A 12,500-nucleotide genomic window follows, 5' to 3' on the forward strand; every position below is an offset into this window, starting at 1 on the left:
TGGAGTGGAAGGAAAGGGTAGTAGGGGAGGGAAGGTAAATGAAATGTAGATAAAAGTGGAAGGGAAGAAGAAGGAATGAAGGGAAGAAGGGAGGGATGGGAGGGAGGTGGGAAGGGGAGGAAAAAGGGGGTGGGAGGAAAGGGAGGAGAGGAAAATAAAGTGTCTCCAAAAATTGTTCCTCTCCTAAGTAACTTTCAAGGTAGATGGAGGAAAAGAGGGAGGGAGAGGAGGGAGGAGGAGGAGGGAAGGAGGAAAAAGGGGGTGAGAGGAAAGAAAGGAAAATAAAGTATCTCCAAAAAATTGTTCCTCTCCTAAGTAACTTTCAAGGTAGATGGAGGAAAAGAGGGAGGGAGAGGAGGGAGAGAGGAAAAAGAGAGAGGGAGGGAGAAGGAAGGATGGAGGAAAAGGAAAGGAGTGAGGGAGGAAAGGTGGAGGAAGAGAGAGAAGGAGAGGAAAAGAGAAATGAAGATGAGGAATGGAGGGAAGAAAAGGGAGAGAAAAAGGAAGGGAGAGAAAAGAAGAGAAGAGGAAAGTATGGAAGGAAAAGGAGGGAAAAGGAGAAAGATGGATGAAGAGGAGGAAAGGAGAGAAGGAAAAGGAAGGGAGAGGAGAGAAAGGGGGACATGAAGGGAGGTTTGGAGGAAGAGGAAAGAAGGAGAAAGGGAGAGGAAGGGAGAGAGGGAGAGAGAGGGAGAGATTGATAGGAGGTAGGAAGAGGAGAGAAAGAGAAAGCATGAGAGGGAGAGAGAAAGAAAGGAGACAGGGAGGAAAGAAGGGAGGAAGGGAGATAGGGAGAGGAAGGAAGAGAGGGAGAGAGGGAGGGAAGGGAGAGTGGACAAGGGCCGATAAAAGAAGATAAAAAGAAAGAGATTAGAGAGAGAGAGAAAGGGGGGGTAGGGGGGGTAAGGACAGCATCTCCGTCTTAATAGCTTTTCTCCTTCACCCTAACTTTCCTCCTCCTCCTCCTCCTCCTCCTCCTCCTCCTCCTCCTCCTCCTCCTCCTCCTCTTCTAACATTAAAGAGATTTTTATGAGGTTGTATGAGTCGATTATTATAAGAAGATGATGGCAGATGAATCTCTCTCTCTCTCTATCTCTCTATATCTCTCTCTCTCTCTCTCTCTCTCTCTCTCTCTCTCTCTCTCTCTCTCTCTCTCTCTCTCTCTCTCTCTCTCATCATGAAATTGCAAAGCTGTTGAATTGTTTGAGAGAGACAGAGAGAGAGAGAGAGAGAGAGAGATGAAAGAGCGAAGAAAAGTATATTAAATGAAAATAAGTTAGAGGAGGAGGGGGAGGAGGAGGAGGAGGAAGAGGAGGAGGGGGAGGAAGAGGAGGAGGAGGAGGAGGAAAACACTGAACAGGTAAGAAAATAGTGATAATTATATACACATTGAGAAGCCGCCATCATTATCCTCTTCCTCCTCCCCCTCCTCCTTCTCCTCCTCCTCCTCCTCCTCCTCCTCCTCCTCTCGTTAATCTCCCTCCGGACTATCCCTTTAAACTCCCTCCGTGAATATTGTTTTTGTCTCCCTGATGAGCTATTTTTCGGGCCCTCGTTTGCAAAATATCTCCCGTGTGTCTTTCGCGCTGTCCAATTAGTGTTTTTTTTTTTTTTTTTTTTTTTTTGATGGGGGTGTTTTTGTTTTGATGGGGGCTGTTTTTTTTCTTTTTTTAACTCCGCTTTGATGATGATGGTATTATATTTTAAGTGGTGTTTAAGAGCGTGTTTTATTTATGTTGTATTTTTTTCGTGTATATTTTTTTAGCTAATATTTTTTGCGGGGGGGGAGGGGGGGGGAGGATGTTGTTTGGGAGCGTGTGTTTTTTGCTTTTTTCGTCGTTTTTATATATTTTTTTCACTTTATTGCGCGTGTTTTATTATTTTTTTGTGTGTTTATTTTATTTTACTCTTTTGTACTCTCTACTTTACTCTCAATAAATGGTAACGAGCCCAAAACGCAGGGAGATGTAGTTCGGGGATGGCAAGGACTAAAGCTGCTTATGATATTTATTCTAATAATAAAAGGAATTTGACGGGTATACCGAGCACATCAATATCAACACAGTACCGTCACTACTCCTCGTCATACACCCAATACACCAGGCATCCTTCAAGACGGACAATATCCACCTCACAATAACGAGGTAGTGACGGTATGGTAAGTTAATCACACATAAATGGGCAGTGTTGGTAACGGTTCACTTACAACTTGCGCCACTAAACGTTAATACTTAGCGCATCCTAAATACAAGTTCCTAAATACTCCAGACACGATCACAATTAACAAAGTCTCTTAACACCGGCTTTTCCTAGGAGAGTCTCGTATTTCTACTCACTAGTGTCTATGGACTGTTTCTGAGTCTAAGTCTGAGTGACTCTCCAGCGCTGTCGAGCTCCAGCAGCCAGCGGTTACTACACAAATCCTCATCACAGCATCACTATACGTCATTATACGTCACAAATGTCACGGAAATGTCATGACGACGCCCCTAGAAACACGGCCACGTAAACAGTTTATGCGCGCCTGCCTTATACCTGCTCACGCGCCGGCTCCCTACCTGTCACACATCCGGTCGGGGAGCCAATTTTGTTCTCTCACTGTTCTTCACTGTATTCATTGCTATTCCTAACTCCGCTATAGTTCATCGTTCAACTTTGCTTTCTTCACCATCAGGTTCAGTATTTTTTTGCGAGTTCAGTGGCTCACTTGATCCGAGCCAGCGATGTTGTGTGAGTTGGTGTCAGCGGCTGGGAATTTTCTCTCTTCGTTGTAGGTTTCTCTCTCTTCATCGTGATGGGCCCCGACAACTATTTTTTAGGGGAGGAGGAGGGGAGGGGGGTGTTTAAGGGGGGGGTGAGAACTGTTTTATTTACTGTGTTTTATTTGTGTGTTTGGGGGAGAAGGTGTTGTTTTTTCTCTCTCTCTTACGCTCCTGTTTTGTGTGAGCCGAGGAAACATTGCACGGAAGATTGTTTTAACGTGTTTCTTATTTTCATTAATTTTTTTATTTTTAGTGACGACGAGGCAAGTTTTAATCTTTTGCTTCCTCCTCTCTCCCCTTCCTTCCTCTCTCCCCTTCTCCCTTTCCCTTCCCTCCTTCCCCGTTTATCCCTTTACCCTCTTCCACATTTTCCCCCCTCCGCTCATCTCTCCCTCCATCCCTCCTTTCCTCCCCTCCTTCTCCCTTTCTCCCCTCATTCCTTTCCTCCCCAGTCTCCCTATCCCCCATCTTCCTCATCCCTCATTCCCCTTCCTTCCCTCCTCCCCCTTTCCTCTTTTCCCCAACCCCTCACTCCTCATCCTCCTTCCCCTTCCTTTCTCCCCCTCTCTCCCTATTCCTCTCCTTCTCCCTCCTTCCCTTCCCTCATCCCTCCTTTCCTCATTCCCCATTCTCTTCCCTCCCCTTCCTCCCCAATCTGTTTCCTCCTCTCCCTTCTTCACCTCTCCTCCACCCCTTCCTCTCCCTTCCTCCTTCCTTCTCCTCCGCATCTTTACCCATCACCCCTTTCCTTTTTATTTATTTTTTCCTTCATTCCTCCTCCTCCTCCTTCTCCTCCTCCTCCTCCTTCTCCTTTCTCCTCAAACCCTTCCCCTTCCTCCCCCCCCTTGCCCTCCCCTTACTTTGGTGAAAATGGTTTGCGTCGTTTTAATGTTTTTTTTTTTTTAGTTTTCAATCTCCTGCCTTAAAGAATCTTGCATCAAAGTCTCTCGTTGATGAATAATGTGATTTTTTTGTGTGTGTTTGACGATGATGGTGATGATGGTGGTGATGATAAGGGTAGTGATGGTGGTGATGGTGATAAGGGTGATTTTTTTTTCGATTTTTTTTCAGTAATTTTTTTAAGTAATTTTTTCTAAGTAAGTTTTTTTTTTAAGTCTTTATCCTTTATCTTTTATCCTTCCCTTCTTTCCTTTCAATCTTTTCTATGTCCATCTTTTACTCTGTTTTCTTTTTCTCTCCTTCCCTTCTTTTCTTTCCTCTTATTCTTTTCCATATTCAGCATTTTTTTACTCTTTTCCCTGCCTTTAATTTCTTCCATGATCACCTTCCTTTCCTTTCCCTTTCATTCTCTTCCATATCTCTCTTTTACTCTGTTTTCTTTTATCTCCTTTCCTTCTTTTCTTTCCTCTTGTTCTTTTCCATATTCAGCTTTTTTTTAATCTTTTCTCTCCCTTTAATTTCTTCCATGATCACCTTCCTTTCCTTCATTCTTTTCCATATCTATCTTTTATTCTCTTCTCTTCTATCTCCTTCCCTTTTTCCTTTCCATTCTTTTCCTTATCCATATTTAACTTTTTTTTCACCTACCTTTCCTTCCCTTCATTCTTTTCCTTCCCTTCCTTCTTTTCATATCCATCTTTTATTCTGTTCTTTTTTTTATCTCTTTCCCTTTTTCTTTCCTTTCTTTTCCCTTTATCCATATTTAACTCTCTTTTCACCTTCCTTTCCTTCCCTTCATTCTTTTCCTTCCCTTCCTTCTTTTCCACAACCATCTCTTATTCTGTTCTTTTTTATCTCTTTCCCTTTTTCTTTCCATTCTTTTCCTTATCCACATTTAACTCTTTTTTCCCTCCCTTTTATCCTCTTCCATCATCACCCTTATCCCTCCCTCCCTTCCTTCCCTTCCCAGATTCATGGTTTTCTCTCCCTCTTCCTCCTTTCTTCCCTCCCTCCCTCTCCTTTGCCTTCATCCCCTGCCAGCTGTCAATCATTCCCCCCTCCTCCTCCTCCCTCTTCTCCCTTCTCTTTCTCCCTGCCTCACCCTTCCTCACATACCTCAATCACTCTCACTCACTCTTACTCACCCTTTTTTTTATTTTTGTTTCTTTTCTTTTAGTGGTTACGTTTTATATTTTGTTTTATTTTTGTTATTTTTGTTTTGGATTTTTGTTTTCGATGTTTTTTTTTCTCTTCCCCTTTCTTTCTTTCTTTCCCTCGCTTCTCCTCCCTTTCATTTTCCTCTCGCCTTTTCTTCCCCTTTCTTTCTTTCCCTCGCTTTTCCTCCCTTTCATTTTCCTCTCGCCTTTTCTTCCCCTTTCTTTCTTTCCCTCGCTTCTCCTCCCTTTCATTTTCCTCTCACCTTTTCCTCCTTCTCCTCATCTCTTCCTCTTTTCACTTTCCCTTTTCCCTCCTTTCACTTTCCTCTTATCTCTTATCATCTCTTCCTCTTCTCATTTTCCTCTCCCATCCCTCTCACTTTCTCCTTTATTACTCTCATCTTTTCCCATCTTCTTCCTCTCACCCTCATCTCTTCTCTCTTTCCTTCCCCATCCTTATTAATTTTTTTCTTACTAAGCCTCATCTCTCTCCATTCTCCTTCCTCTCCCTTTATCCTCCCTCCCTTTCCCCACTATCCCTTCTTCCCCTCCCTTTTTCCTCCTCCTCCCTCTCTCCCTCTCCCTTCCTCTTACTTCCCCCCCTTTTCTTCCACCTCCTCCTCCTCCTCCTCCCTTACCCGTCCCCTCTTCTCCCTTCCCCCACTCCCTCTCCTTCCTTTATCTCTCCCCCTTCTCCCTAAATACCCCCACCTCCCCCCACTCCTTCCTCTCTCCCTCCCCTCCTACTAAAATAATTACAAAACAGCAACTTTTATAGAAGGATTTTTGCCCCGAGCCAAGAGGCATTTAGGACAGGCTCATGTTTTATTCTTCATTCTTTTTTTTTTTTACTATCGATCTGCGGAGGATAATTTAATCTCTCTCTCTGATCTTTGCGTAACCTGCTGGTGAGATTTTTCTTTATGTTTTCTTTAATCACTATCATTATTTTTGTCATCATCATCATCATCATCATCATCATCATTGTATTGGGGAGTAAAATAGTCATCCACCACCATCACCACCAAAACACACACACACACACACCTCCTCCCCCACATACCTCCCCTTCTATTCCCCCACACACACACACCTCCCCTTACCCACAACCCCCCTCCCCTCCCCTCTTCCATCTCCTCCCCAAGCCAATACTAACACCTGGCCCACCGCTATCCTTTACCTGTGCGAAGCCTCACCTGTTATTTGAAGCCCTGGCCGTGTTTCCATTCACCTGATATCGCGAACCTGCCCTCCCGACACACCTGGTCTCCTTCACATGGGAAAAGGAGTAAAGTACGTTGATATTTGGAAAGAAAGAAGGGAAAGTAGAGGAGAATAAATCAGAGGAAAGGAGGGAAAGAAAAGAAGACAGAGAGAGAGAGGAGTGGAAGGAAGCAGGGAGGGAGGTAAGGGAAGGAAAAAGGAGAAGAGAGCGTCAGATTGAAGAAGAGTGAAGGGAAAGAGGGTAGGAAGGAAGGGAGAGAAGGAGGGAGGAAGGTTGGAGAAGCGTGGAGGAAGGAGAGGGAGGGTAAAGAGAAGAGAGAGAAAGCCAAGTAAGGGGAAAGACGAAGGGAGGGAATGAAGGAGGGAAGGAGGGAAGGAAAAAAGGAAGGGAAGTAGGGAGGGATTGGAGAATGGGGAGAGAGGGAGTACTCGTTTAATTTCGGGGTTTCGTATACGAGTACATGAATTAGACTTGTTTGTGACGGTATGATATGAAAGGCTGTATTCGTGTATCGGTCGTGTTCCAGTCATGTTTACGAGCGTCATCACTATTGGAATTTGTGTGGGCGAGTGTCGTTCATCCGTTCCGACCCGCTAATATTACAAGAGTTTAAATATTATGCAACGGGCTGGTTTTTCCTCTTCATTCTCCTCTTTTTCCTTATTCTTTTTCTCTTGTACCAGTTCAGTTATCTCCTCCCTCGTGATCTTTCCTCTCTTCTTTCTCTTCTTTTTCGTTCTCTTCTTCCTTTTTTCTACTCTACTTTTTTATTCTCTTCTTCCGTTCAGTAATCGCCCGCCTCGTAATCTTCCTTTCCCCCCTTCTCTTTCTCTTCTTATTTGTTCTTTTTTTCCTTCTCCTCTTCTTTCTCCTCTTCTTATTATTCTCTTTCTCTTCCACAGGTTCAGTTATCTCCCGTCGCGTGATCTTCCCTCTCTTCTTTCTCTTCTTTTTCATTCTCTTCCTCCTCCTCTTTTTCTCCTCTACTTCTTTATTCTCTTTCTCTTCTTCCAGTTGAGTTGTCTCCCGCCTCGTCATTTTCCTTCCCCCTTCTCTTTCTCTTCTCATTCGGTCTCTTCCTCCTCCTCCTCTACTTTCTCCTCTACTTCTTTATTCTCTTCCTCTTCCTCCGGTTAAGTTGTCTCCCGCGTGGTGATTTTACTTTCTCCTCTTTCTCTTCTCATTCATTCTCTTCCTCTTCCTCTTCTTCTTTCTCCTCTTTCTCCTCTTCTTTCTCCTCTTCTGCAAAAATATTACCTTAAACAATGATATTCTCTCTATTTACCTCTATTTTATTTATTTATATTATTAGTCTCTATTTTATTTATCTATGTTACGGTCAGGTAGATACATACAGGTGCAAAAATATCACTTGAAACAACAATATTTTATCTATTTATTTATTTGTGTTTATTTTGTTTATCTATTATCATCATCTCTATTTTTATTTTTTTATTTATCTATTTATCTGTATATCAAGCGGACTGTATGCAAACATTAACACACACACACACACACACACACACACACACACACACACACACACACACACACACACACACCACTAAAAACACACACCCAAATAGATTACACACAAAACAAGATTGCCTTTCATATATCACGAATTAAAACAGATGAATAACAGCAACAACAACAAAACAACAACAACAACAACGAAATGAATGAAAGCTGAACCCGAAATTGCCATCCATTCATTTTCTCATCCACTCATCCGTCACCCTTTCCCTCCCTCACCCATTCACCCACTCCTCCATCCATCCCCTTTCTATCTATTTTTCCCCTTCCTCTCCCTCCTGTCAATCAGATTTTTTTCTTCTTTAATTATTTTCTATCGTTTTTTCAGTCTGACGTAATCGGTGTTTTGTTTATTTATTTTTTTTCGTTATTTTTTTCTTTTGTTTTGGCTTCGCTCACTTTCAATTTTACGTGATCAGTTTTTTTTTATTGGGGTGAATTGAACTGCCATTTTTTTCTTTGTTTTTTAGGTATGAAGTGTGTGTGTGTGTGTGTGTGTGTGTGTGTGTGCAACCATCCACGCGTCACGGGCCGTAAAATAGACAGATGAGAGGTTTTTTTCTTTGTTTTGTTTGATGTTAATGAGCTCGCGATGTTTACAGAGAAAAGATTGTTTGCTTTGTTTTTATTTCATTAGTCTGTCAAGTTGATTAGGTGTTTGCTGGGGTTAATGAACTCCACTACTACTACTACTACTACTACTGCTACTACTACTACTACTACTACTATTACTACTACTACTACTACGACTGCTACTACTACTACTACTACTACTACTACTACTACTACTACTACGACTACTACTACTACTACTGCTACTACTACTACTATTAATGCTACTACTACATCCAATACTACCATTTCTAATAATAATGATAATAATAATGACAGTAATATGAATAATAATGAATTAAGTAGCAAGTTCGTCATTTACTTATATAGCTTTTTTTTTTTACCAACCTCTGTATTCATTTCAACAACAACAACAACAACAACAACAACAACAACAACAACAACAACAACAACAACAACAACAACAACAATCACCACTATTATCCCGTTCTTCTCTTCCTTCCATTCTTTCTTTCCCATATCCGTCTATTTTTTTCCCTTTTTCCTTCCCCTTTAGTTTAAACCATATCTATCTTTTTCCCTCCCTTCTTCCCCCCCCCCCCCCCCCAACAACCCTTCTCCTTCACCACCTCTAATCACTTCCTTCCTTCCTTCCCTCCCCATGTCGGTTCCTCCTCCTCCACTAATCACCCTTCCACTAACACTACTCCACTCTTCTCTAATACTACAACTCACCTTCTTCCTCCACCACCATCACCACCATTACCACTTTCCTCATCCACTCCGGCCCTACAACAAAGCTCCTTATGGTACACTTAATATCTGTGTACTACTTGGCTTTCCTCATTTTTCCCTCCTCCTCCCCTCATCTCCTCCCCCTTCTTCTTCCCTCCTTTCCTTCCCTCTTTCCCTGCATCCCCTCCTCATTTTCCCTCCTTTCTTTCCCTCCTTCCCCTTTCATCCCCCTTCCCCTTTCCTCATCCCCTCATCTCCTCCCCCTTCTTCATCCCTCCTTTCCTTCCCTCTTTCCCCCTTTCATCCCCCCACCCCTTTCCTCATTTTTCCCCCTCCCCTCATCTCCTCCCCTTCTTCCCTTTCTTTCCCTCCTTCCTTTCATCCCCTTTTCCCGTTCCATTCTATAAGCCTCTTGACGTGTCTGCTTATACTCTCTCCTTAGTAGTTTTAACACTTAGTAGAGGTGGCTGTGTGTGTGTGTGTGTGTGTGTGTGTGTGTGTGTGTGTGTGTGTGTGTGTGTGTGTGTGTGTGTGTGTGTTCTGTATATCTGTTTTGTTTGTTTATCTCCTTTATTTATCTTTAATTAGGCCTACCTCTATTATCTTTCTTATTTATCTCTTGTTTATTATATTTTTTTCAGGTGTTTTAGTGGTTTTAGTATTTAGGAAAGGTGGATGTATGTGTGTGTGTTTGTTTGTTTGTTTGTGTGTTTGTTTGTTTTCTTTTATACGTCTTTTTTTATTTATTTTCTCTCTTCTGTTCCTCCTTTTACTTGCGTTCTTACCTCGTTTGTTTATTAGATTCCTGTTTTTTTTTTCCTATTTTCTTTTTTCCGACATTTTATTTTTTACTATTTTTTATTACTTTTACCGATGCTGACTTTCTGCAATTATTTTTCTCTTTATTTTGTGTTTATCTGTTTTTCTTTCGAGGTATTTTCGTCTCATGCACCTGCGCAGTTTTCTCTCTCAGGTGTGTTGCCATTCTCGACCTTCCTCTTAGAATCCGCTGGCCCAAGTACATCCATTATCTCACTCCTCCTCCTCTTCCTCTTTCTCTTCTTTCTTCTCCTCTTTCTCATCTCTCAAATCATGTCTTATCTTATCCTCCTCCTCATCCTAATCTTCCCGTCTCCTTCTTTTTCCTCTTCCTCCCTCTCCTCTTTCTCCTCTTCTTTCCCTCTCCTCTTCTTTCTCCTCCTCCTCCTCCTCCTCCTCCTCTTGATCTTCCCGTCCCCTCTTTCTATTTCCTCTTCCTCCTTCTCCTCTTTCTCCTCTTCTTTCTCTTCTCTCTCCTCCTTTTCTTCCTCCTCCTCCTCCTGAACTGCCCCCTATTATTCCTCCTCCTCCTCCTCCTCCTCCTCCTCCTCCTCCTCCTCCTCCTCCTCCGGGCACGTGCTATTGTTCTTCGTAATCTGGAGGACAAAGAGACTCCCCGGTGTGTGTGTGTGTGTGTGTGTGTGTGTGTGTGTGTGTGTGTGTGTGTGTGTGTGTGTGTGTGTGTGTGTGTGTGTGTGTGTGTGTGTGTGTGTGTGTGTGTGTGTGTGTGTGTGTGTGTGTGTGTGTGTGTGTGTGTGTGCGTGCGTGTGTGTGTGTGTGTGTGTGTGTGTGTGTGTGTGTGTGTGTGTGTGTGTGTGTGTGTGTGCGTGCGTGCGTGCGTGCGTGTGTGTGTGTGTGTGTGTGTGTGTGTGTGTGTGTGTGTGTGTGTGTGTGTGTGTGTGTGTGCGTGCGTGCGTGCGTGCGTGTGTGTGTGTGTGTGTGTGTGTGTGTGTGTGTGTGTGTGTGTGTGTGTGTGTGTGTGTGTGTGTGTGTGTGTGTGTGTGTGTGTGTGTGTCTCCCGGTTGATGGGTTCGTTTTTTTAATATTTTTTTGTCTTGTTTTTTTAGGAATTATAAAACTTTTATCATTCTTTTTTTTTTCCAAATCATTATTATTTTTATTTTTTTTTATTTCACATTTTTTTCGTTTTCATTTTTCGATATTTCCGTTTTTTAAGCATTTATAGTTTTTGGCATTTTTGGTTCTATTTTGGTATTTGGTATTTTTTTTTTTTATTTTTCATTTCTTTTTCTTTTTTATTGGTATTAAGCATTTATAGTTTTTGGCATTTTTGGTTCTATTTTGGTTTTGGTGACTTTTAGGATTGTTCACATCTATTTCTCTTTTTTTGGGTATTTGATTTTGCAGCATTTTTATTTTTTGGGGCATTTTTGGTGTTTATTTGGTATTGCATTCTTTTTTTCATTCTTTTTTCTGCTCTTTCAAATTTCCATCATATAATTTTTCTAGTACTTCCTCTCCTCTTTCTCCTCTTCCCCGCCTTTTTCTGTATCCTTTTTCTCTCCTCCTCTTCTTTCTCCTCTTTTAAGGGAGGGAATGAGGAAGGAAGGGGGTTGAAGGGGAGACGAGGGAGGAAGAGGAGAGAAAATGAAATGGGGGAGAGAATTTGAGGAAGGGAAAGGAAGGGAATGAAAAGAAGAGGAAAGAAGAAAGAAATGAATGAGGGAAAGCGCGAGGGAGGGAGGAAGGAAGGAGGTTAAAGAGGAGAGAGGAGATGGGGAGAGAATATTAGGAAGGAAGGGAGAGGAAGGGAAGGTGAGGAAAGAAGGAAGAAGTGACCGAGGGAGGGCGCCAGGGAGGGAGGAAGAAAGGAGGTTAAAGAGGAGAGAGGAGATGGGGAGAGGAGATGGGGAGAGAGAATGAGGAAGGGAGGGAGAGGAAGGGAAGGGGAAGGGAAAACAGCAACACAACGAAAATCTAATCAAATGTTTCGAAACTCTTGCGTCATAAAAGCTTGGGACAACTTTATATATTTGAACGTTTGTTTGTTTGCTTGTTTGTTGGGGCGTTAAGTCGGAACGAGATGACACAAAGAGAGGCAATGTGAGATGAGACGAGGCATGGCGAGATTAGACGAAGTAATATAGAAGGAAAGGAGGAAGGGCGAGACTGGGGGTCATTTTACCAGACATTTCGCTGACCAAGAACACATATTTGACAAGACTTTCGTTGGAGTTGTGGGCATTTCCAGGAGTAGTTTTATGACCCTGGTGGTAGTTTGACCCTTCCTCTGTACCGTGAACGTAAAGAAACACTCATTGGAACACGACTGACCCCCTCATTTTATCAGACATTTCGCTGACCAAGAACACATATTTGACAAGACTTTCGTTGGAGTTGTGGGCATTTCCAGGAGTAGTTTTATGACCCTGGTGGTAGTTTGACCCTTCCTCTGTACCGTGAACGTAAAGAAACACTCATTGGAACCCGACTGACCCCCTCATATTATCAGACATTTCGCTGACCAAGAACACATATTTGACAAGACTTTCGTTGGAGTTGTGGGCATTTCCAGGAGTAGTTTTATGACCCTGGTGGTAGTTTGACCCTTCCTCTGTACCGTGAACGTAAAGAAACACTCATTGGAACACGACTGACCCACTCTTTGGCCTTTAGAAATAGCTGATGTGAGAAACGAAAGTGTCTTATAATATCAACCTTGAGGACGCGAAAATGAATTAGACGGAAAAAGAAAGAAAACTCGATCTGGTAATATTTTTCATTGTTTAATACGGCTTTTCTTTTTTTGCTCCATTTTCTAGATTTTTTTTT

Source organism: Eriocheir sinensis, chromosome 4 (assembly GCF_024679095.1).
Source record: "Eriocheir sinensis breed Jianghai 21 chromosome 4, ASM2467909v1, whole genome shotgun sequence".
NCBI lineage: Eukaryota > Metazoa > Arthropoda > Malacostraca > Decapoda > Varunidae > Eriocheir > Eriocheir sinensis.